This window comes from Lissotriton helveticus, chromosome 5_1 (assembly GCF_964261635.1).
Source record: "Lissotriton helveticus chromosome 5_1, aLisHel1.1, whole genome shotgun sequence".
Classification (NCBI taxonomy): Eukaryota; Metazoa; Chordata; class Amphibia; order Caudata; family Salamandridae; genus Lissotriton; species Lissotriton helveticus.
The window spans coordinates 194,006,099-194,028,938 of record NC_136065.1 but is presented as its reverse complement, the minus strand read 5'-3'; the positions used below and the strand labels follow the sequence as shown (position 1 = coordinate 194,028,938).

At 43.3% G+C, this 22,840-nt stretch overlaps 1 long non-coding RNA gene across 3 annotated transcripts in view; it reads right to left on the bottom strand.

The window, feature by feature from the left end:
* Positions 1–22,840, bottom strand: part of LOC144754316 (uncharacterized) — a 315,958-nt gene that overhangs the window by 117,021 nt on the left and 176,097 nt on the right. For all 3 annotated transcript variants that reach the window (XR_013594696.1, XR_013594694.1, XR_013594695.1), the window contains exons 2-3: positions 9,651–9,736; positions 3,782–3,867 (exon numbers count right to left, since the gene is read on the bottom strand). This is a non-coding gene — a long non-coding RNA (uncharacterized LOC144754316). The remainder of the gene's footprint in view (positions 1–3,781; positions 3,868–9,650; positions 9,737–22,840) is intronic.

Below are 22,840 nucleotides of genomic sequence, written 5' to 3'. Positions count from 1 at the left end.
GAGACATGGTGGACTTCTACTAATTCCATTGCAAAGGTGTAGCACTAGAGAAGACGGAGGAGTAGCAAGCAGTGATATAAAAGCCAACACTGCTTTGAAACTCGTCAGAAGTATTCTTGGCAGCAACGGGCACTTGATAATACAGGTGAGCAGATCACCAGGCAGTGCATATACTGGTAGTTGGGGGTAGTTCATTGTTTGAAGCTATGCACATCATTTTTTTTAAGAGGATCTAGAAAAATATGTGAGTATTGGTGATGCTGAAATTGAAACAATGGTTCGTGATGCTACTTAGGGAATGTTTAACACCAACCAGGTCCTGAAAACCTTACACAATATGTGAATAACTCAGCAGGAAAGCAGAAACCTCTTTTTCTTTGTCTCTTTTAGGAGACAATATAGAAATGGTATCTCAAATTAGTAGATTTTGTGAAGGACAACACTTGTACAGCAGTCATGGAAATTAAGTACCATTCTAATCTTTTTAATTCTATTCTATTTTATTCTTTACACATCACAAGCTATGTATTCAGGGTGAAAAGGATAGATGAATGGGGTGCCTCACATTGCAGCTTGGAAGAGGATCACAAGGTTGAAGAATGTCACAGCAGTGACCGACAAGTGCAAGCACACCTGTATACAACATTATTTTTCTAAGTAGAAAATAAAAATTAGCAAAAGATATGGCATCTAAATCAAAAGCAGTGGTATGGCGTGGTTCACCCGAGATCTAAAGAAAAGGATTCGTTGCTACACGTAACGTTAATTCCACAGCAAACCTTTCAATTGGGTGATGAGGAAACTCCTTTTGACAGTGATGGTTATTCCACGGTTAGATCTGCAGCAATCATATCAGGACAAGTTAGCTTTGTCACATGGACTATATGCAAGAAATATCAATGGGATGGAGGACATTCATATGTTGGTGCATGAAGTCACGTTCTACACATGAAAACCACCACAAGCATGAAAGAAAGAAAAGCAGTATAGGACATAAAACTCATTGGCCTTGACTGAGCAATTCTCAGTGTGGGCAGAAGTAAAATAGATTACGATTCGATTTGGACCATTAGTGTGCCATTAGCGTCGATGGCAGCGGTGACAGAAGAAACAGATACGTGTCGTTTTCATTATTATGTATGGCCAAGGTAGGAAGGGGGAATGAGCGAGCGTGGAGGGGAAACCGTTTTTTCTTGAGCTCCGACAGTTGCTCTGTCTTGAAATCATTCTGATTTAAAACTATGCCACATGCCCCAATCTCATGAGCCAACCTGCCTCTGAATGATGAGTGTTGCCTTGGTCGAGGTACGAGGCACGAGGCAGACAGGGATAAAGGGAGCCACATTGCCTCCTTGCCTGAAGTGCGCCGCTGTGAATACAGGTGGGAAAGAGAGCAGATAGGAGTCAAGGGGCTGCTTCAGGCCAGGGGCCTGCTGTTCTATGGAGGATATTGTGCGCTCATTTGCCTAGATGACACTAATGGGTTCTCTGTATAAGTATAAAATGACATGGCAAGTGACATAAATAATGCTGCTGAACAGCATTAAATCTAGTCACACATAAGATTCAGGGTGCTCACATGGCCAGATTACAAAAACACAACTGACAAGGCAAGAAGATACTAAGTTGAAAAAACGCTGAAGAGGTCAAAATATAAGGCACAGTGTACTCTCCCTACACAACAGGGATTTTAATATAGGGGAAGCCTGTTGTTCCCTTTGGTGTGCTGAAAATGCATATAGACCAAGAGGGATGATATGTGATAGTAGAGGGTAGACAGGATTGGGAGGAAGTACTTCTGGCGAACATGCACATTCCTAATGTTGTCCAGGCGAAGTTCTTCAACTCCCGGTCTCTTCGGTCGACTCTTCGGTGGTGAGGAAAAGGTGGATTGAAACAGATCATATCCACCTCTACCATCCTTAGATACGTTGCAATGGCAAAGGAGGTATTGTATTGCATATAAACTGGGACTTCATTGATTCCTAGCATGCGTTTAATCCAGAGGTCAGGAAATAATTATTTTTAAATATACATCTGACCTCAATGTCAGATCATACAAGGTATATGGACAAAGTGGTTGGAGGATACTGTCAGACATACCCCACTTCTCCTACACATAATCTGGGGTAGGCGTAGAACTATAATTCCATGCTGGAGATTTCAGACAGCTTGCTGGAAGATCCTGTGTTCAGGCAAACAATCATGGATGAAACGAGACACTACTTTAGAATAACATTATTAATTTTACGAGACATTTGTAAATATTCTAGTACCATAACTACTACTGAGACTGCTTACCAGAAGGGGAAATTACACCACCATGAAAGAGGCTTTGATAGTCTGCTTCCCCAATCCTGGTCATGACACTCATGATAAACAGCATTCAGTCCACTTTTGATGCTGAGCATCAATTGTAATGTTCTTGGTAAAATCATAGCGAACCGTATAATAACAACCAGTCATCAACTGGTCTCTCAGATCAAAGTGGATTCGTACCCCTCTAGAACTCTTCATCTAATATTAAATGTTAGAAACAAGTTAGCTCAGCACATACCTTTAAACGAATACAGTTTCAAGATGTATAGTAATATATCATAATAGATAATTGCAAAACGAAAAAGGTCTCCCAAATGAATCCAGTGAGTCTTTAAAATACTAGAAAAGTCCTTCCTTTATTCTTTTGTGTTATTATTCTTCAGACTTCGTTCGTTTGTTAATAACACAATACAAGATTCATAGCTATATTTCTTGTGTTTTTGGTTTTCCCAAATTGGCGGGGACATGGGAAGGTCACGTTCCCGGCTCTTTGCACCACAACTCTGTTCAAACTTTTAAGCACTAGACTGACTGGTGCAGGCCCTGGGTACCCTGACCTTCTAGCTCTTGTCTTGCCTAATATTAAATGTTGGTTCAATGTACTTGAGCGGACATCAACTTTGACTCCTAACACTGTTGTAACTGCTGTGGACAAAATAAGGCATTTTACATGGTCAATTAAAAGTACACCTTCGAGAAGACGTGGAGAGTGAATTTAGGAGATAACATTGCATTGTCTCCAATCTTCTGGGCTCGAATGAGCCAAGTAATATCACCATTAATCTTTGCATTAGCTATGCAACCCCTGGCGAATATCATGCCAGCATTTAAAAGGTAAATGAGTATTGGTTCACATCATTTCTCTGCATCCAGGTGACTTGATGCATTTGATGAAACTCACTACTGTCATGATTTCACCAGCACGCACTCACTCTCATTGTGTGGCAAGCCTTAACACGCATGCTCGTTCTTGCTCTGTAAGAGCTATATTCCCCTTCATGAAACCCACCCCTGTCCCGTGCAACCAGCAAGCGATTGTATGCCAATGGGTAATATTATCTAAGATGAACTGTATTGATGGATAGATATTACGTGTATTGCGTTTCGTATTACATGTATTACACTTGTTGGTATATTGCACTTATTGGTTAAAGCAATTCGTGTTGCCATGCATACGTAATTGTAACAATGCGAACAATGTGGGTATAGTACGGTATCCTATCCTAAATCGTGATCGCATACATGGGCACGACCTGCGAGTGCTTAGCAGTTGGCATTGCAAGGTAACACGGTCTCCCGTTTTGCCAGTTTCATCATGAACAGTTAAAACGTCATACGCTTGACATGCGGCGGTCATCTTGGGTGTGGCAGAGCTATAAATTGTCACACCCAAGTTCCAGAAGGCGCTTAGCCTTCCACTTGTTGTCAAGGAGACAGCAGGTTCCAGTTCCGCAACGCTTACCTGACAAGTTGCCTCAACAGCTTCTGGGGTCTTTGTGGTTTGGTCTTTTCTCTCAGTGAATCATCGTGGTGAGGCCTCCGGAACGCCTGCAAAACAGAAAACAGAAAGCTAAGTACAATTGTTTGTATTTCATGGCGCCCTGTGCAAGAAAGCATCAGCATCGTACCTGCTGAACTATAAAACTGAAATTTTGGGGAACATTGCTTCTTGATGCAAGGATGCAATTTGAAGAAGTTACAAAGTTGTTGAGGAACAGAACTTACAATTGTAAAGGCTCCAGAATGATAGGAGGCCCTTATATTTTATTGTAGTGTGTGTTATTTACTCTGGTTTTTTACAGTAATCATGATGGTGAGATTCGCTGGAGTATGTGAAAGTGCAGCGCATCATTATACACCTTTTAAAACCCACTGTATGTACCTTCTGTAGGTAACTTGTACCTATTATTTGTCAATATAGAAAAAACCTTCACCAATTGTTGCTACGCCATCCCTTCTTGAACAAATGCCTCGCAACAGCAACTAGTCACCAGACAGCAGCATCACAACAATCATACGACAACACAGACGCAGCGCAGCACACCTGTGGATCGCTTGTAGGATTACGAACAGTCAGAAACACACTAATAATAAACTTAGGCAGTAAAGCATAGTGTAGAAGTGTCGTTGTAAACAGCAGTCAATATTGATGATTCTTCCATCTTGTTGCCTTGCAGGCCGACAACAGGAATACGGTAGCGTACAGTATCCAGCCCTCCTCCCTAACTTTTTTCACATAGCCTTTGTGGGTATTTAAACACACAGGTTGTACGGTAGGGGATTGGAAAGTTTGCCACATAGCGTCTTTGAACTTCAACAAGCACTCAACATGGAAGAGTGCTTTGTGATCAGTCTGACAGAAGGCTAAGCCCAAGGATACTAGTTCACCCAGACGCTATGGATCCAACTTCTCAGGTATTGTTGATGACATAGCCGCCATCTTGGCTGATATTAAGGCAGAAAATGCTAAATTACGTAAGGATATGTCCGAGCTACAAGCAAAAATGCAAGCCTCTGTGCCGTCAAGTTCCGCCACCTGGGGGTTTTCCCCTAAGGAAAAATCAATACTGAAACCTCCCGTATTCAGCCTGCTTTGCAAACATTGCATAGTAGTTCTCCTTCGTGGTGACTCCGATTCCTGTCCTGTTAGCACCCCCATAACGAATTTATGGAGACAGTGCTAAATTCACTGTTTTCATGAATCAATGCTATTTTCACTTTATTGCTAAACAAACCGCATTCTCAGATGATTCCTCTAAGATTGCCTTTATTCTGTCCTATCTAGGAGGGGACGCAGCTCTATGGTCAGTTCCATTTGTGGCGCGTGATGATCCCATTCTCTATGAGCTCAGACGATTCAAAAACACATTGAAAAAATTGTTTGCCAAACATGTGTTTGTGCAAAGCGCAGATCACGAACTATTGAATCTAAAACAAGGCTCTTCGGATTTATTACATTGTATTTCACTCTTCAATAGACTAGTAAATGAAGCCAATTGGCCGGAAGAAAAAAGAGTGTCTCTATTTTACAGGGGGTTAGGGGACGAATTAAAGGACATTTTAACCCAGATTTTAGTATTGTGAGCACTTCATTGATTTAGTGGTAAAATTAAATCATCGCTTAGCAGAACGAAAAGATGAGAAAGGGCGAGCAGACCACATTGGACGAACAGATCACAAACTGTTCACATTCAAGGAAAAGACAACCCCGAAGAGTGAGCCAGTAACCAAGATAGATACGAGGGAACCGATGCAGATAGGAACCATTAGAGGGCCCCAATCCTCCCAATAAAATTACACATAAAACAAGTGAAGTCGCAGTCACTCAACAGTCGGAAAACCAGAGAGCTTGACGAAAGACAAGGTCAGTTTGTTGAGTGAACACACCATCTTGGCCTCCACGACCCCTGAACTCTCTGCTCATCATCTTATTATTAAAGTCCTTTTACGGTCATTGAAAGACAACAATCCGTCCTGGTTTGTGGACGCTCTAATTGATTCAGGAGCTACAGGCAACTTTATAGATACCCAGTTCCTACAAGACTTTGGATTAAAAACTTCACAAAAAGATAGGCCAGAAACAGTCAGAGCAGTGGACGGAAAATAACTAACATCTGGATTAAAACAACAACACACAGAGACTCTTAGTATGACATGTTCTACAAAACATACTGAACAAATCACATTTGATATTATCGACGTGCCACAGTTCCACCTCGTATTAGGCGTACCATGGTTAGTCCAACACAACCCAAAAATAGACTGGGTACAAAAGACCACAGTATTTCATTCAGATTACTGTCAGCATACATGCCTTCCAGATCAGGTAGTTGAACATCAAATACAAGGATACGACTTCCCCAGAAATTCCAAAAGTGTATTACTTTTGGAAGGTGTACCTACTGAATATTCTGACTTACTGGATGTTTTTGATAAAAAGAAAGTGAACACTCTACCCCCGCACAGGGATTTCGACTGCTGTATTGACTAAGTGCCTGGGGCAACTCCACCGTGCAGCCGCATTTACACCCTCACAGAGAAAGAGAATGAACATTTGCGAGAATACCTGGATGAATATCTCGCCAACGGATTTACCGACATTCTAAGTCCCCAGTCTCTTCCCCGCTGTTTTTATACCAAAGAAAGGGGGACAGTTACGCTTGTGCCTCGATTATCGCGCATTGAACAATGTAACCATAAAAATCGGTACCTTCCTCCATTAATATCGACATTGTTAGATCAAATCAAAGAGCTACCATCTATACAAAACTGGATTTGCGCGAGCCAACCACCTTGTTAGAGCCCAAGAGGGTGATCAATGGAAAACAGCCTTCCGGACCAAATTTGGTCTCTAGGAGTACCAAGTGATGCCCTTTGGACTGTGCAATGCTCCAGTTTTTTATAAATTAGGTCTTGCAAGATTTCTTGGATATATGCTGTGTGGTATACATAGACGACATGCTTATATATTCAAAAACTGTTGCTGAACATGTACAAGAAGTGCGCGCCCTTCTTCGACAGCTTTTAAAACATTAATTATACGTAAAGTTAAAAAAAAGCTTGTTTCATACTACCCAGGTGGAATATTTTAGGTTATGTAATTAGTCCCACAGGAATTTAAATAGATCCAAAGAAAATTCAAGCAGTACTAATCTGGCCCAGTCCTTCATCCGTGAAACAAGTTCAGAGTTTTTGGGGGTTTGCCAATTTTTATAGGCGATTTATACACAACTTCTCTCAAACTATAACCCCAATTACTAAATTGTTGCGCAAGAATACCAAATTTGTAAGGAACAAGTTGGCTGAACAACCTTTTCAAGATTTAAAAAGTCAATGTACTTTGGCGCCAATTTTGATGCACCCTGATCCTTCTTTTCCCTTTATTGTAGAAGATGATGCCTCTCAATTGGCCATAGGAGGCATCTTGTCGCAAAGACACAAAAACACAGGGCAAATGCATCCCATAGCATATTATTCAAGGAAATTGTCAGCCACAGAACAAAACTACGCTATAGCTGACAGATAATTATTAGCGATAACAGCGGTATTCGAAGAATGGCGACATAGGTTGTTGGGTGCTCGTCACCCTATTACAATTTATACCGATCACTGTAATTTACAAACCTTAGGCTCAGTAAAAGCACTTTCTGCTCGTCAACTGTGATGGACTCTAATTTTTTATTGATTACAATTTCATTATCACTCATCGTCCTGGGAAAGAGAACAGAAAAGCGTATGCTTTATCTCGGGTGGGAATGAATTATGATATGTGCTCAACACAAGAAACTGTGCAACCAATGTTGCCGACACATTGTTTTCAGGTGGACGTCACTACTAAAGACATACTCTTGGACATTCAGAAAGAAATATGTAAAAAAAAGAAACATGAATGGCAGGAACTTTATCCTCTGCTTCAGTGGAGAGATGATGTATTACTCATGAATGAACAGCTCTTTGTACCATTTACTAGTTTGCAAAATCAGGTTATACAACAACATCATGACACATTAATGTCTGGACATCCCGGAGTTACAAAAACATATCAATCTAAAAAAGACAATATTAGTGGCCTTCCATGTTTAACGACATACCGACTTATGTGGACACTTGAGCTATATGTATACAAAATAAACCAGTTAATCGCGCCCCTAGTAGGTGATTAAAACCCTTGCCGTTGTCCCCACGACCATGGCACACTGGGTCCCTCGATTTTATAGTGGAGCTTACCCAGACAAAAGAAGGGTTGACCATTTCACTCTCATGGCACATTTTATACCCCTGAAAAAACTCCCTTCAGCATTAGAATTAACTCAAGTCTTTTTAAAAGAAATGGTACGATTACATGGAATTTCATCTGTAATTATTTCAGCTAGGGGTTCTCAATTTATCTCCCATTTTTGGCAACATTTAGGAAAGTCGTTAAACATGGATGTTCGCACCACTTCTAGTTACCATCCGCAAACTGATGGTTTAACGGAACGTACAAACCAAACCATAGAACAGTTTCTATGTTGCATGTGAACTGTTTGTAATCAAGAATGGGCAAGTTTGGGCTTTAGAATTTGCGTATAATAATTCAGATCATTCTTCCACAGGTATGTCTCCATTCTTTTGTGCACATGGTTATCATCCAAAGCATGTTCCTAGTCAAAATGTTACCCCTTTGAGTATACCATCTGCATGTGACTATGTCAAAAACCTGGTTTCCACCCAGCAGCAAGCCCAATTCCAACTGGCAAAGGTAAAAGAGAGTCAAAACCAAATAGTTGATGCATACCGCACCACACAACCCGCCTATGCTATTGGGGAAAAAGTATGGTTATCCACCAAACATTTAAACATAAAAAGTAACAAGGAATTCTGTCCCCGTTTTATTGGACCTTTGCAGATAGAAAAAATTATAAATCCTGTCAGCATAAGATTAACACTTCCATCAAAATTCCGTTTTCACCCTGTATTCCATGTCTCATTAGTAAGGCCATTCAATCCCAGGACTCGTGTCACACAACCTCCACCTGCTGTAGAGATCAATGGGACTCCTGAACTTGAGGTAAAATCCGTATTAGACTCCAAAAGGATGCGTGGAAAACTGCATTGCTTAGTAGACTGGAAGGGATATGGTCCTGAAGAACGAACATGGGAACCTCTAGCTAACCTACAGAATGCCCCACGCTTAGTAAAAAGGTTTCAATCCCATTATCCAGACAAGCCGAAACCCATACCCCTGGTATTAGGGGGGATTTTGCGAGGGGAGTACTGTCATGATTTCACCAGCACGCACTCACTCTCATCGTGAGGCAAGCCTTAACATGCATGCTCGTTCTCACCATTTAAAAGCTATATTCCCTTCATGAAACCCACCCCTGTCCCATTCAAACAACATGCCATTGTATGCCTATGGGTAGTATTAACTATCATGATCTGTGTTTATGTAAAGGTATTGCGTGTATTGCGTTTCATATTACATGTATTACATTTGTTGGTATATTGCTCTTATTGGTTAAAGCAATGCGTGTTGCGATGCATACGTGATTGTAACAATGTTTGTTTGAAGGAGATACAAACAATGTGGGTATAGTATGATATCCTATCCTAAATCGTGATCGCATACATGGGCATGATCTGCGAGTGCTTAGCAGTTGGCATTACAAGGTAACACTGTCTCCTGTGTTGCCGGTTTCGGCACGAATAGTTAAAACGTCATACACACATCACGTGGCCGCTATCTTGGGTGTGGCAGAGCTATAAATAGCCACACCCAAGTTCCAGAAGGCGCTTAGCCTTACGCTTGTTGTCGAGGAGACAGCAAGTTCCAGTTCCGCAACGCTTACCTGACAAGTTGCCTCAACAGCTTCTGGAGTCTTCGTGGTTCGGTCTTTTCTCTCAGTGAATCATCGCGGTGAGACTTCCGGAACGCCTGCAAAACAGAAAACAGAAAGCTAAGTACAATTGTTTGTATTTCATGATGCCCAACGCAAGAAAGCATCAGCATCATACCTGCCTAACTACAAAACAGACATTTTTGGGAACATGTTTCTTGATGCAAGGAAGCAATTTGAAGAAGTTACAAAGTTGTTGAGAAACAGAACTTACAATTGTAAAGGCTCTAGAATGATAGGAGGCCCTTATATTTTATTGTAGCGTGGGCTATTTACTTTGTTTGTTACAGTAATCATGATGGTGAGATTCGCTGGAATATGTGCATGTAAGTGCAGCGCATCATTGTACACCTTTTAAAACCCATTGTATGTACCTTCTGTAGGGTAACTTGCACCTCTTGGTCACTATAGAAAAAACCTTCACCCATTGTTGCTACGCCATCGCTTCTTGAACAAACGCATCACAACAGCAACTAGTCACCAGACAGCGGCATCACAACCATCATACAACAACACGGACGCGATGCAGCACACCTGTAGATCACAGGTAGGATAACGAACAGTCAGAAACACACTAATGATGAAGTTAGGTAGTACAGCATAGTGTAGAAGTGTTGTTGTAAACAGTAGCCAATATTGATGATACTTCCATCTTATTGCCTCGCAGGTCGATAACAGGAACACGGTAGCGTCCAGTTTCCAGTCCTCCTCCCTAACTTTTATCGCATAGCCTTAGTGGGCATTTAAACACACAGGTTGTACGGTAGGGGATTGGGAAGTTTGGCACATAGCGTCTCTGCGAACTTCAACAAGCACTCAAAACGTAAGAGTGCTTTGTGAACAATCTGACAACTACTTGGCTTGGCCAAGTTATAGAAGCTCTTGTGCAATTTGTACTTGCGTCAGAGTTACCGGTTAACTAGTCCAAGTGCTGTGAGTTCCTTATTAGGTTCTCACAAGCGACAGCATCCAGTCCTGCTCTGAGTCATACACTCAACAAACATTTCATGATTGGGGATCCAGGCTTAACATGCCACTGACGGCATAATTGAGGGGGGAAACATAGGAGAATGACGGCCATTAGAAGCAATATTGCACCCTGGAAAACATTTTTGAAGCGAGATAGAACAAACATAATGTTGATCCTACTGTGTCTCCTTTACCACTTTACCAATTTGTAGATAATATTATTCCGTAAAATATTTAAGGAATTAGATACCATATTATTGCCATTATTTTTAGAATAATGATAGGCACGGAGAAGCAATGCACAAACTAATGTACCCAGTTCGCAGGAAGGACTGGGGCCAGTGACTATGACCTTTTTTTATTTCATGGTGAAATTTCAGTGGGTAGTCAAATGATTTGCGAAACAGTCCCCAATGGATGCCTGATTCTTGGCAGTAGACCTTCCATTAATCATAATTATAAGCATGTTGTTAGCACCAAAAAAAAACATGGAATGGACTGCCACAATTGTTATTGGTAGTTTAGTGCTGCTGGACATGAATGGTGCCTATTGATAAGTCCTTTGTGACTGTATACGCTACAGGGGTCCCAATCACGAGTCTGACTGGTGAATGGGAAAGTGGCTTGTCTAGGTGTGACGCCTACATTACATTGACAAAAGGAGACCTATGTGACTGAGAGGCCCCTTTAAACTGTTTATGAAACGGAAAGGACCGCAGGGTTTCTAAAGGAGACTTCTTAATTTATAGTAGATTGGTGAAAGCCCAGCATCTAATCTGGGCGGATATTACCACTGAGTCGCTCATATAAAACACGTTGAGGCTATTGTTTCATCCAGGCAAAGAAAGAAAATCAATAATACATATCTACAAAACACTTACTGACTATTCAATTCAAATTCAAAATTCCTTTATTCGGCTTTCGTCAGAAATAAAACCATTAAAGTACATTTAAAAAGATAAAAAAACATTTTTTCCACACCGTAATTATAAGAATGCGTGAAGCGTGGCTCAGTGGTTAGAGGCGGCAGACCCGGAAGCTGAGATCGACCATGGACCAGGGTTCGATTCCCCGCCTCGGCGGGTCTCGGGCTCAAAAATTCCACGGACTTGACAATTCTCGCTCTGGTGCCTACTCAACTCACGGGGTCACACTCTGCGACTCTGGGCAATAGCTTGCTTAATCTCCACTATGGCCCCTCGCGGCGGGATGCCTGGCTTTCACCTTGTGGACACCCTGCCGGGGTTTCTCACAGGGGAATACCAGGACGGGTTCCCTAAGCAAGCGCCGGGACGCTCACGGGCAGCCGTGCGCTTTACAAATCCAGCACATTTACATTTACATTTAAGAATGCATATCTCTAAAATACATTGAAAGGAAAAATTAATTTTGGGCTATAACAATTCATAAAGTGCAAATATGCAATCCTTTAAAAACTGTATAAAAAACATTGTAAAAAAGTGTCTTAAACAGTACAATGAAAAAAGAGAAGTCCTAAAAAGAATGTTATAGTCTACTCGAAGTTAGGCCTATGCCGCACAATAAACTTCAGAAATTTAGCAATGGCTTTCGTTGCGCACTCCTCATCCAGAAATTGTAGGGACAGGAGTGCGGGACGACATCTTCGAAGACCCATAGTTTTTAAGATCGGGATCAACCAAAGCCTTCTAGGTTCACTATAGAACTTACAAAATAAGATTGTATGAATTGTGGCTTGAATAGAGAGGCCATCACAAGGGCAGAGTGGTAATACTGTGGCCCGGTTGTCTCTTTTTGGGAAGCTAACTAAACGATAAAAAGAGTTCAACCTAAACCGGATTAATAGAAATCTTTCGTAGCTGGTCAAGTTAAAGGTTAGGTAGGGTTGAATAGTCAGAGTTGTTTGAATTAGCAGCATGTGTTGGACTGATGTTTTGCTGACCTCATTGGCCAGCCGCAGTTGTTCTAGATGTGTTAAACACTGCGCTTTGAATGCTTTTCTAGACAAATCTGAGATTGAGAGGGGGGAATGAAAATATTTTTCGAGTCCCAGATCGTATAGTAATTTTTTAATATAAGCTATCCACCCAATCTTATGAGCATTCTCTAAAGAAATGCAGTCCTGTATGAACCCTTGACAGAAAATGGTATTATTGGACGACCATATACGATGCCATAAGAGAAGTGGTTGGATTTTGACAATGTCTGTCAGATGCGGAACACCCAGTTCCAAATGGCACGAAAAGGTCGCGGTACCTTGAGGAACAGCGAGAAGATACCTTAAAAAGCTATTTTCAACCTTTTGCAGAGCTTCTATCTTTCCATAGCCCCACATACTGGCCCCGTAAGATGCAACAGTTGTACATTTAGCATTATATATCTTGATGAGTTCAGCGGGGCCTTTTTTCCAGCCTACGAGAACAATTTACTAGCGCAATAGTAGTCCTCATAAAAAGCAATTTTCTAGACTAAATGGCCTGTCTCCAGGAGGTTTTATGATCTATTACTATGCCTAGATATGGGTATGACGTGGTGCTCTCAAGTTTAGTGTTGTTTAAGAAAATGGCCTTGGTTTTCTTAATTTTGGATCCGGAAGACATAACAAAGGTTTTTTTAATGTTAATATTCAAATCCAGATTGGCCATGAAGGTGTTATATCTCACAAGAGCACGTTGTAATTCTAGAGGGGTACGTGCTAGAATCACAGCATCGTCGGCATAGAGTAGGGCCGGTATTGGGCGCTTATTAATCATGGGAAGGTCCTGGCACCCTTTTACCATGTCCCGCTCCAGGCCATTGGTATAGAGTGTAAAAAGAAAGGGGGCCAGAACGCAGCCCTGCCTAACCCCTCTCTCTACCCCGAACGACGCTTAGTTCCCCCCAACACCATACCTCACTCTCGCTGTAGCGTCTGAATATAACTCGTGCAGGAAATTGACAAGCGCCTGCTCTACCCCCATTTCCAATAAAACTGACCATAGTTTTGCATGAGCGACACAATCGAACGCAGTCGATAAATCGACATACACCATGTATAAGGCTCCTCCCTTAGCACTTACATACTTGCCCATCAAAAGTGTCAAGTTAAGGGCTTGTTCAATAGTGCCAAGCCCCTGGCGGAATCCAAATTGTAGATCTGATAGGATCCTGTTATCGTCCGCCCAATGCTGGAGGCGTTCAAGAATAACTCGACCCGCCACTTTCCCGAGCGAATCAAGCAAGGAGATTGGACGGTAACAGGATGGTGATTGGCGGTCCCCCTTTTAAAAGATCGGAACAAGAATGGATTCTGACCACGAGTCCACAAGCCCCACCGCACATGACGCCTGCAGGACCCTGCTCAGAATTGGGGTCCACAATTCCAAGTTAGCTTTAGGGAAATCAATTGGTACCCCATCGGGGCCTGGCGCCTTTCCGCTTTTGCTAGCCTTCAATGCGAGCTCTACTTCGTCATGCGTTATATCTAAAACTAAGGGGTAAGGAGTCAGTTTTAATTCCGGGTGGGTCTTTTCCTGGGAGTTGACTGCTTTGTGCCACCTCGAAGAGAGGCCAAAAATCCGAGCAAAGTGTTCAACCCACGTCAATTCGTCTATCGCCACGTCAATTTTAGGGGTAGCGCTAGAATCAGAAAGGAAGGGAGATTTAATAACTGCCCAGAAAGCAGCGCTGTCCCTTAGGGTACAGCTTTTATGAAGTTGGTCCCACAGTTCCTTTTTCAATTTTGTTTTTCTGGATTTTATAGCTTGATTATACTCCTTTCTAAGAGTGACGATTTCTTGGGGATCCAGTTCTATTTTATGCAATGCGGCTTTCAATTTTGAATGCGCTTTTGTGCAGCTGTTGTTAAACCAACCTTTCTTTTTAAGCTTTCTCTTTTTTAGTTTGACAGAAAGGACTTCTTTTATTGTTTTAGTAACAGTCAAAAAATTGATCAAGACTTCCTCGTCGGAGGTGTCAATATCAAGACAGTTTTCACTCGCCACTCGTGCTGTATTGACTACGTTTCTAGTAATAGCTACAGGATCCACTTTATCCCATTTTAGTGAGAACCCATTCAGCCTGTCTACAATCAAGGTATTTTGCTCCAGGGTCCTGACTGTATTATGTCTAGCTAGCTTCTGTAGAAGCAATAGAGAGATGCTATTTGGATGTTGATCACTCAGCAATATCATGAGTCATACACTTTGAGACACGTGGTTCCGCTTTACAAGAAATAAAAACAAAGTCTATTTTACTTGACCTGCCTCTACCGTTAAAGGTTGGGATAGGCGGGACCAGAGGGTTTATCATGTTATTGGCCAGACCTAAATCTAAACCAAAAAGTGTTTCATTTAGACAGTCCCCTAGTGTTGTGTGGGAAAAATGAGTTATCGGGTGTTCGTTCTCATCCGTTAGGCCACAGATATTCTGGTCACTGTGCCTACACAATCGTTGATTAAAATCACCTCCCCAAGTAATTACGACATCTTTGGATAACTTGTTTATTAAGTTTTGAAGAGAAAGAAAAATTTGTCGTATTGCTAATAAAAAATCAACCTGGTGAAGATTGTTATAAAAGTTTACCAGGAGGAAGTGGTCAGCCTTATTCAGGCGGAGGCTTAGTAATTGGAAATTGGGTTCTAGTTTTACTGGGGTGATTTCCTCAAATTCCACCAAGTTTGAAACACAAGTGGACAGACCTGCTCTAGCTCTGCCAGAGGATGAAGGCAGTGCAGGGGAAAAATATGTTTTGTATCCCTCTATATCACAGCTTTTCAAACTTTTCATGTGGGTGACATACTTTCTAGACAACCTTTTTTTTGTGACACCGTAATGTGAGCGAGCCCGAACCTCGTAAGGGGGGTTTGGGCCGGTTATTCCCCCCCACCCCCAAGACAATTTTGGAAAAATAGTGGGCAAATGGTGCATTTTCAAGCAACTTTGAGAAAGCAGGAAGGTTAATAAAGAAATTGAAAATCTGATCTAACAAAGACAGTGACTGGCAAAAATGGGTGTAAGAAAGGTTAGGTTTGTGCCTGAAAGAAGAATATAATCATGCACACTGCAGGTACTGAGCTGCAGAAAACACAAAACATGAACCGCAGAATTTTTTTTCCCGCTCTTGCTCTTTCTCACAGGTGGGCCTTGGCTATATGTTCCCACCATCACTGATCTAATACTAATGGAAAAATAATCTTCACTGTTCAAATTTCTCATAACTTAACAGTACTGGCCGTACCCCCTATAGCTCCCCATTTTCATTCTCTCCTCCCCCTCCTGCCCATTCCACTTTGTCTATGTACACCCACCTTTTCTGCTATCTCCTTTCCACTTCTTGCGAGGGGGTGCACCATGATTAACCCCACCATACCTGCTCTGTTCAATACTCCACAACATATCCTCCCCAACCCATCTCTTTCGTACCCTAACCCTCTTTCTGCTTACTTTTCTGTGTTACTGTTTTGCATTTCTTGGAGTCTATTTTTCTTTCTCACTTTTCATTGACACTAAATGTGCTTTAAAACACTTGGCTTTCGCTGCTCTCTTTGTTTCTGTGCATCTCGCATTGATTTTCCCGAACTCGACATGGCGTGGTGCACCTCTCCACTGTCGCTCAGCCCACACCCCCTCATGGAGGTCTGGTTTTGTCAAAGATTAGCAGGTGCTATTTGGGGTCAGCACAGAGCATAGCCAGCCGCTTTTGTCCATGACCACAATTTAATGAAGGATGGGGTACCGTTGAGTCCCTGAGTACAGCAGTCCATTGGAAAACGGGTGCTCCCAGACGCACCATATGGGTGTTACGCATCAGCCCAGGCTACGAGGCGCTATTCCAAAGATGTTCAGGGGTTGTGTTAAAGTTGCTAGGGGAGGTAGGCAGCCTGGAAGCCCTGCCAGGCAGGTGGCTGTTTCACCATGGGGCGCCGGCGAGTACTGGTGAAGAAGGCCTCCCCTCATAATAGGTAATATATTATGCCTACTATAAATGAAAAAGCGCACCCGGGTTTTACAGTTTATATTGGCTTAGAAATAATTAACTTTCAAATTTGACCTTTAAGAGAACAAGTATTTAAAACGTCAAAAAGCATGTGTGTTGCACACACCATACTCCGCAAAAGACACAAAAACACGAAGAATGCACAGAGCACTTTAAACATATCACTTTTACCAGGCCTTCGATTAATGCCAATTGATGCATGGCAGTTAAAAATACGTTAATCAGAGTCGATTCGACACTTCTGCCTGTAAATCCCTGTAGCCACCGCCTATATCAGCAAAACTTATGAAGCTAGCGGCCTGTGTGCACCTTGTGACAGCCCTACCTCAGTAATTGTTAGCACACTATCAACTCCCTGCCCTCCTCCCAGCTTCCTCACACCTCTTGCAATTACATCACAACGACCCCAGCCCCCACAACAATCAGTTTCTTTCTGCAGTCCCAGTCATTCGATTACGGCCAGCAATGCGTGTGACCCTCTGCAGGCCCTCTGCCCCGCCCCTGCCTCTTCCACAGTGAATTGCTTCTCCACCCTATATTGTCTCCGCTTCTCCAGCATGCAAGTGACCATTTTTTCATGCAGCTTCACGTTATTAAAAGCAGCTGAAACGGTCTCTTGCATGATTTGTGAAATGGGCGTGCTTCACAATTCAGTTTGCACGCTCGGAGAAGTTACAGTGCATGCGCACATCTTACAGGGATCACTGCTGGTGTCATCCCGCGACACACCCACCGTTTGCAGGCGACACAGTGGGGTGTCAAGACACAGAGTTTGGAAAGCTCTGCTCTATATGAACCTCAGCAGTAGTCCAGTGGGCACATGCATCATTGGTTTTTGCATTCGCAAACGGTGCGAATCGCAAAATTCGCCCGTTTGCGAATGCAAATCCAATTTTAGAGATGCATCAATTTTTTTTCCCGCATTTTAAGAAATCGCAATTTTTTTGCGATTTCTTAAATTGCAAATGCATTTAAGAAATCGCAATTTTGCAATTTCTTAAATGCAATGCATCATTTAAAAAAAATTGCGAAATCACAAATTAGAAGTGTTAAATTAGCATGAAGTCACCCTTCATGGTAATTTCAGAAAAGTTTCAAAAATGCACAAAAGTGCATTTTTGACACTTTAATTTTACACTCACACATGCCCTTGGGCTTTATGTGTGAAAAATGGACTGTATGTTACATTTCAGGGGTGCAGGGGGGGCTCCTTTGGACCCCCCTGCACCCTAGAAATTGCATTCTCATTTTGCGATTCCTTAATTGCGAATCGCAAAATGAGAATGCCTTCCCATTGATTCCTATGGGCCTCTAGGCCCATAGGAATCATTGTTAAGGGATTCCTTATTTGCGATTCGCAAAATTGGGAATCGCAAATAAGGAAAAATTAGAAATCACAAAAATATATGCGAATTTTTGATGCATAGGTATTTTACGATTTCTAAATTGCGATTCCTTAATTTTTGCAATTAAGGAATCGCAAATACCAACAATGAGGCATGTGGCCCCACATCTCTTGAAAACAAAGGATATTGAAATTATGAACAAAGCTAAACCAGGTATCATTCCGCCGCCTTTGATCACTGTCCAGCGATATTCCAAAAGAGTATAGTTATCAGAGACTTGTCCTTAGCACTCTCAGGGGCAGAAGTCAAAATAGTAGGCTCTACTTGTGCTCTGCACCTGGTATTACTAACTGCAGCTACTTGCGTGTTACTAGTATATAGTCCCTGATCTACTACCAAGTCTTCGAGAAAATCAATGGGGGAGTACGTGTCCAACTGCAACTTACTGACTAATTTAAGAGTGATTTATTGAACCTAAAGAATAAATGGTCATTTGACTTCACATTATGCCTGTTTTAATAATACTGGACACATGCCCAGAACCTCCAGGAATCTGAGATTTAAAATGCAGCAATTTAATTTTTTTAATACAGAATGCGCCTCACCCCAAAACTACTATCTAAGATTTTTCCTCCTGTAACATTAAATTGCTTTACATGCGGTGTTCTAGAAATGGATTACTATCACATAGTGTGGGCGCGTTCGATGATCGGCAGATACTGTGTGAGAATCACCCTCACACTGGAGATGTCTCTGAACAGAATTGGTGTTATGCTTATACAAGCATTATGTAAACACAGTCCGGTTGATTCTTCGTGGTTCTTTGGCAAGCTTTGGTATGGAAAATCTACCAATTCTGGGTGGAATAAACAGACAAGTTACAACCCACTCATCTTTTTCAACTTACCTGAAGATAATGCAAAATAATCTGTCAGACATATTTATTTATTGTTGGTGCTGTCAGTTCCGACAACCTCTCAGCACAACTGCTCACTCACAATAAAGCCACAGTTATTTTTAAAGGTTTTATCGTGTCAATTGCAGTGTGCAGTATGTGAAACAAAATAATTGCAGAAATAGGTAAAATCAATGCAATTGTGTAGGCAGAAAATATAAACATTATGAAGATTTTCAAAATAATATGTACGGTACATTTTCAAGATTCCCTGCATGACTAATCCTAAAGTATCAAAGGTATTTCTCTGATGAGATACACCAGCTGAATATAATCGGCACACCTTAATACTTTTAGTTCATTTATGCGTGTTCTCTTTCTAGGCCTGTCTGCAATACAAGGCTGAATTGCTTAAGCCTCAATAAGGAGAAAACTTATGAGACAAACTGCCCAGGTGGGATTGGAGGGCTCAAGTCAGAGCCGTGGTGCTCTGCTGTCTGGAATGCCATCAAAGTCCTGACCTGTGTCTCACAAGTATAGGTTCTAGGCTGTTTAATTTGAGAAAAATAAACCTCATGCTCATAATGTATAATGAGAGAACCAAGGTGAGAATTCTCTTGATTACTCATGTTGAAGCCTAACGCTATTATGCGATTGCCTAAGCACAACCTGTTTAACTGATTCTATGAATATATTATCCAAAGCATACTATCGCAACACACAATAAAAGCAATGGATGTAATACGCTTTGGTGCACTATTATGAAAATAAATGCACCAGCTGTTGCAGATGAATAATGGTTGATATGGTCTAAAAAGTCCTGCTGTTAACCCTTCGGCCCAAACATATGGCACTGGAGAACAGGTTCCTATATCTTGGTAATTGCCAAAAGATGCTTAGCATGGACCAGGGATTCACCTAGAGACATGGAGTTTATGCAGTGGGTTAGACAATTTACATATCGGGCTAACATTGAAGGTCGAGGGACTCTGCTCAGAAATGCATAGAGGGAAGGGTAGCAGGGACACCACGCTCACATGCAGAGAAATAAGGCATTCATTTAGAAATGTCACAAACATGGACAAACTGCCCTAAATGCAATCTGAAGAGGCAGTAGACGACCTGGTGTCACCCTCTAACAAAGAAGCATTAACATATACAGGCATCTGACCTCTCCATTCTATATAAAAGTAAGCCGCCCATGAAGAGCCCCTCAGCTCCTCAACATTGTCACCATCTACAAATAAAAAATCTGATTAGAGAACTGACTCAGCGTACCTATTGCAATTGAAGTGATTATGGATGCAAATATGATTGTTATATATAGATAACTGAGTGTAACCATGCTCTAATACATTCTAATAATTGTAGGATAATTGCAAGATTATACTCGTACTAATTGTGGTGTGGTGTGGTGAGCTCGGGGCGGCGTGTGGTCCCAGCGGGCGTGTGGCCTAGCGCGGGTGAAGGAACGCCCAGCATAAACTTATGAGGCCACACCAGTTGCCGGCTCGGAAGTGACGTTCCACGAGCGGCCGTTCTTCATTTATTAACTCCCCGCAGGCCACGCCTGGCCTGCGGATGTCAGGGGTGGTGGGTGCAGACAACTAGACTACCAACCATTACATCCCTATCCAACTTGGCTCTTTGATTTCAACAGTACTTTAACAAAAGCAAACAGTTCAGGAATGTCTCTTAGTCCCACATAAAAACACACAGTGCTTGCGTGAGCTCCAGTCAGCGAGTCTTGGACCTCTTCAGCATGCATAGTCTCTCAGCCGCTGGCTCGGGTGAGGGTTTGGCCTCAGGCTGTATCGTTGTGTGCCAGTATGCCTCCCATGCTGTTCCGGCCGGGGGTCTCAGAGATAGCTTCGCGTGGAGGAGAGCAAGATACTTCTGGGGTCTCTCCGGCTTGGCTGCTCGCTGATTCTCCTTTTTCTTCTTCTTCTTCCGCCACTACCGTAGTCCTGGGGCTTGAGTGGTTGCTCGAGGTCTCCCTGCGTTGTTCTGGCGGGACCTCTTTGAACCAAGATATGTTCTTCGATACTTCTTCCGCTCCTTTGCGCGCAGTTACCATCGTGCCATAGTTTGCAGTGACGGTCCAGGTGCCAGGCTCGTAGCGTGTTTGGAATTTTCCCCCTTGGTGCCGGTTTCGTAGGATGACTGTCACTCTATGGCTAAACCTTCTTGGAGTGGCTCGGCGTCGGATACTTGCTTCCTGGTTCTGTCGCATTCTCCGCTCTTGTACTTCCTCCACGTCTAGGGGAGGTAGCGACCACCCTGGGCAGGTAGGGAGCAGGTCTCGGCGGGGGCCATGGAGCATAAGGGCCCACGGGCTCCGCTGGGTCGTACAGTGAGGGGTACTTTGATACTCTCTCAGGAACTCGTGGAGCCTCTGCTCCGGGTCCCACTGTTCCACAACAGCTATGCGGAACATCTTGTTTGGAGTGCGCATGAAGCGTTCTACGTCCCCGTTGGCTTGGGGCCACTGGGGGTGATGCGGCGATGTGATATACTTCGTTGTTGGAGGAAAGTGGCAAGCTCAACCCCTTGGAACGGGGGACCATTGTCGCTGCGTACTTCTTGAGGGAAACCAAACATGGCGAAGACCTTTTCCAGCACTGGTCCGACATGGTTGAATGCCGTCGACAAGATGGGTTCAACCACGGGATACTTTGAGTAGGCATCTATGATGACAAGTGTGTATTTTCCTCCTGGGAAGCTCCCGAAATCCACGCTTACTTTGGACCATAGGATGGTGCAGGCTTCTTCGGTGATGACCGGGAGAGGCTTTTCTGGACCACTCGTCACCTGGCACGATGAGCATCTTCTGACATATTCCTCCACCATGTCCTCAAGTTCTGGGAACCAGACCTTTTCCCTCATTCGCAATTTCATCTTAGTAGTTCCTTGGTGTCCCCCGTGAGCTAGTTGGACTGCCCGTTGCTTGAGGCTCTGGGGGATGATTAGCCGGGGTCCTCTTAGCAGGATGCCATCTCCGGTGGTGCTCAGTTCATGACGGACTCGCCACATTTTTGTGAGGAGTTCCCGGTCCTCTGGGGTCCACGAGTTGGCCTGGCGAAGATAGTTGGTCCAAGAGCCCTCCTGTACAGCTCCCAGCGTCTTGGTGTATACTGCATCGGAGGCGGCTGCTTCCTTCTCCTCGTCTAGGGACAGGCCCTGGGGCATGATGTGAGAGCTACCCAGTGGGCAAAGTCTTCGCTGTCTTCGTCCAGTTCGTGCCTCTCTGCCTGAGTGGGGTGTCTTGAAAGAAAATCTGCGGGGTTCTTGGACCCCGGGCAGTAGACTACCTCCATCTCATACGGTTGCAGTTGGACCGTCCAGCATTCGATGCGTGGGGGTGGATGTGGCGCTGTCCCTTTGAAAAGGGGAACTAACGGTTGATGGTCAGTGACCATGGTGAACGGGTGCCCCCGGAGGTATAGATGAAAGTGGTTGCAGGCACACTTGATGGCGAGCGCCTCACGCTCTATCTGGGCATACCTTGCATCTGTCGGGGTGAGGGACTGACTGGCCCACTGGCATGGTTCGCGCTCTTGAGCTAACACTGCGCCGAGTCCTACTGGGCTTGTGTCTACCAGTACTTCCTTCCGCTTCTCAGTGTCGAAGTATGCCAGTATCTCCTAGGAGGGCATTTTTTATCCCTTGGAACGCTTCTTCCTCTTTTGGGCCCCAGTGCCAGGTCGCGTAGACCTTCATGAGGGCTCGTAGTGGTTTACTTCGGGTGGCTAAGCCTGGTATGAACCGCCCGCAGTAGGTGGCCATTCTCAGGAAGCTCCTTACTTCCATTGGTGTCGTTGAAGCAGGGGTGTCTTTGATAGCTTGCGACTTCCTCGGGTCTACCTGTATGCCCTCCTGATTGAAGACATAGCCAAAGAACTCGAGGGAAGGTTGGAAGAACTGGCACTTGTGCTTGTGTAGAGTGGCTCCATGTGCGCTGAGGCGTTTCAGGGTG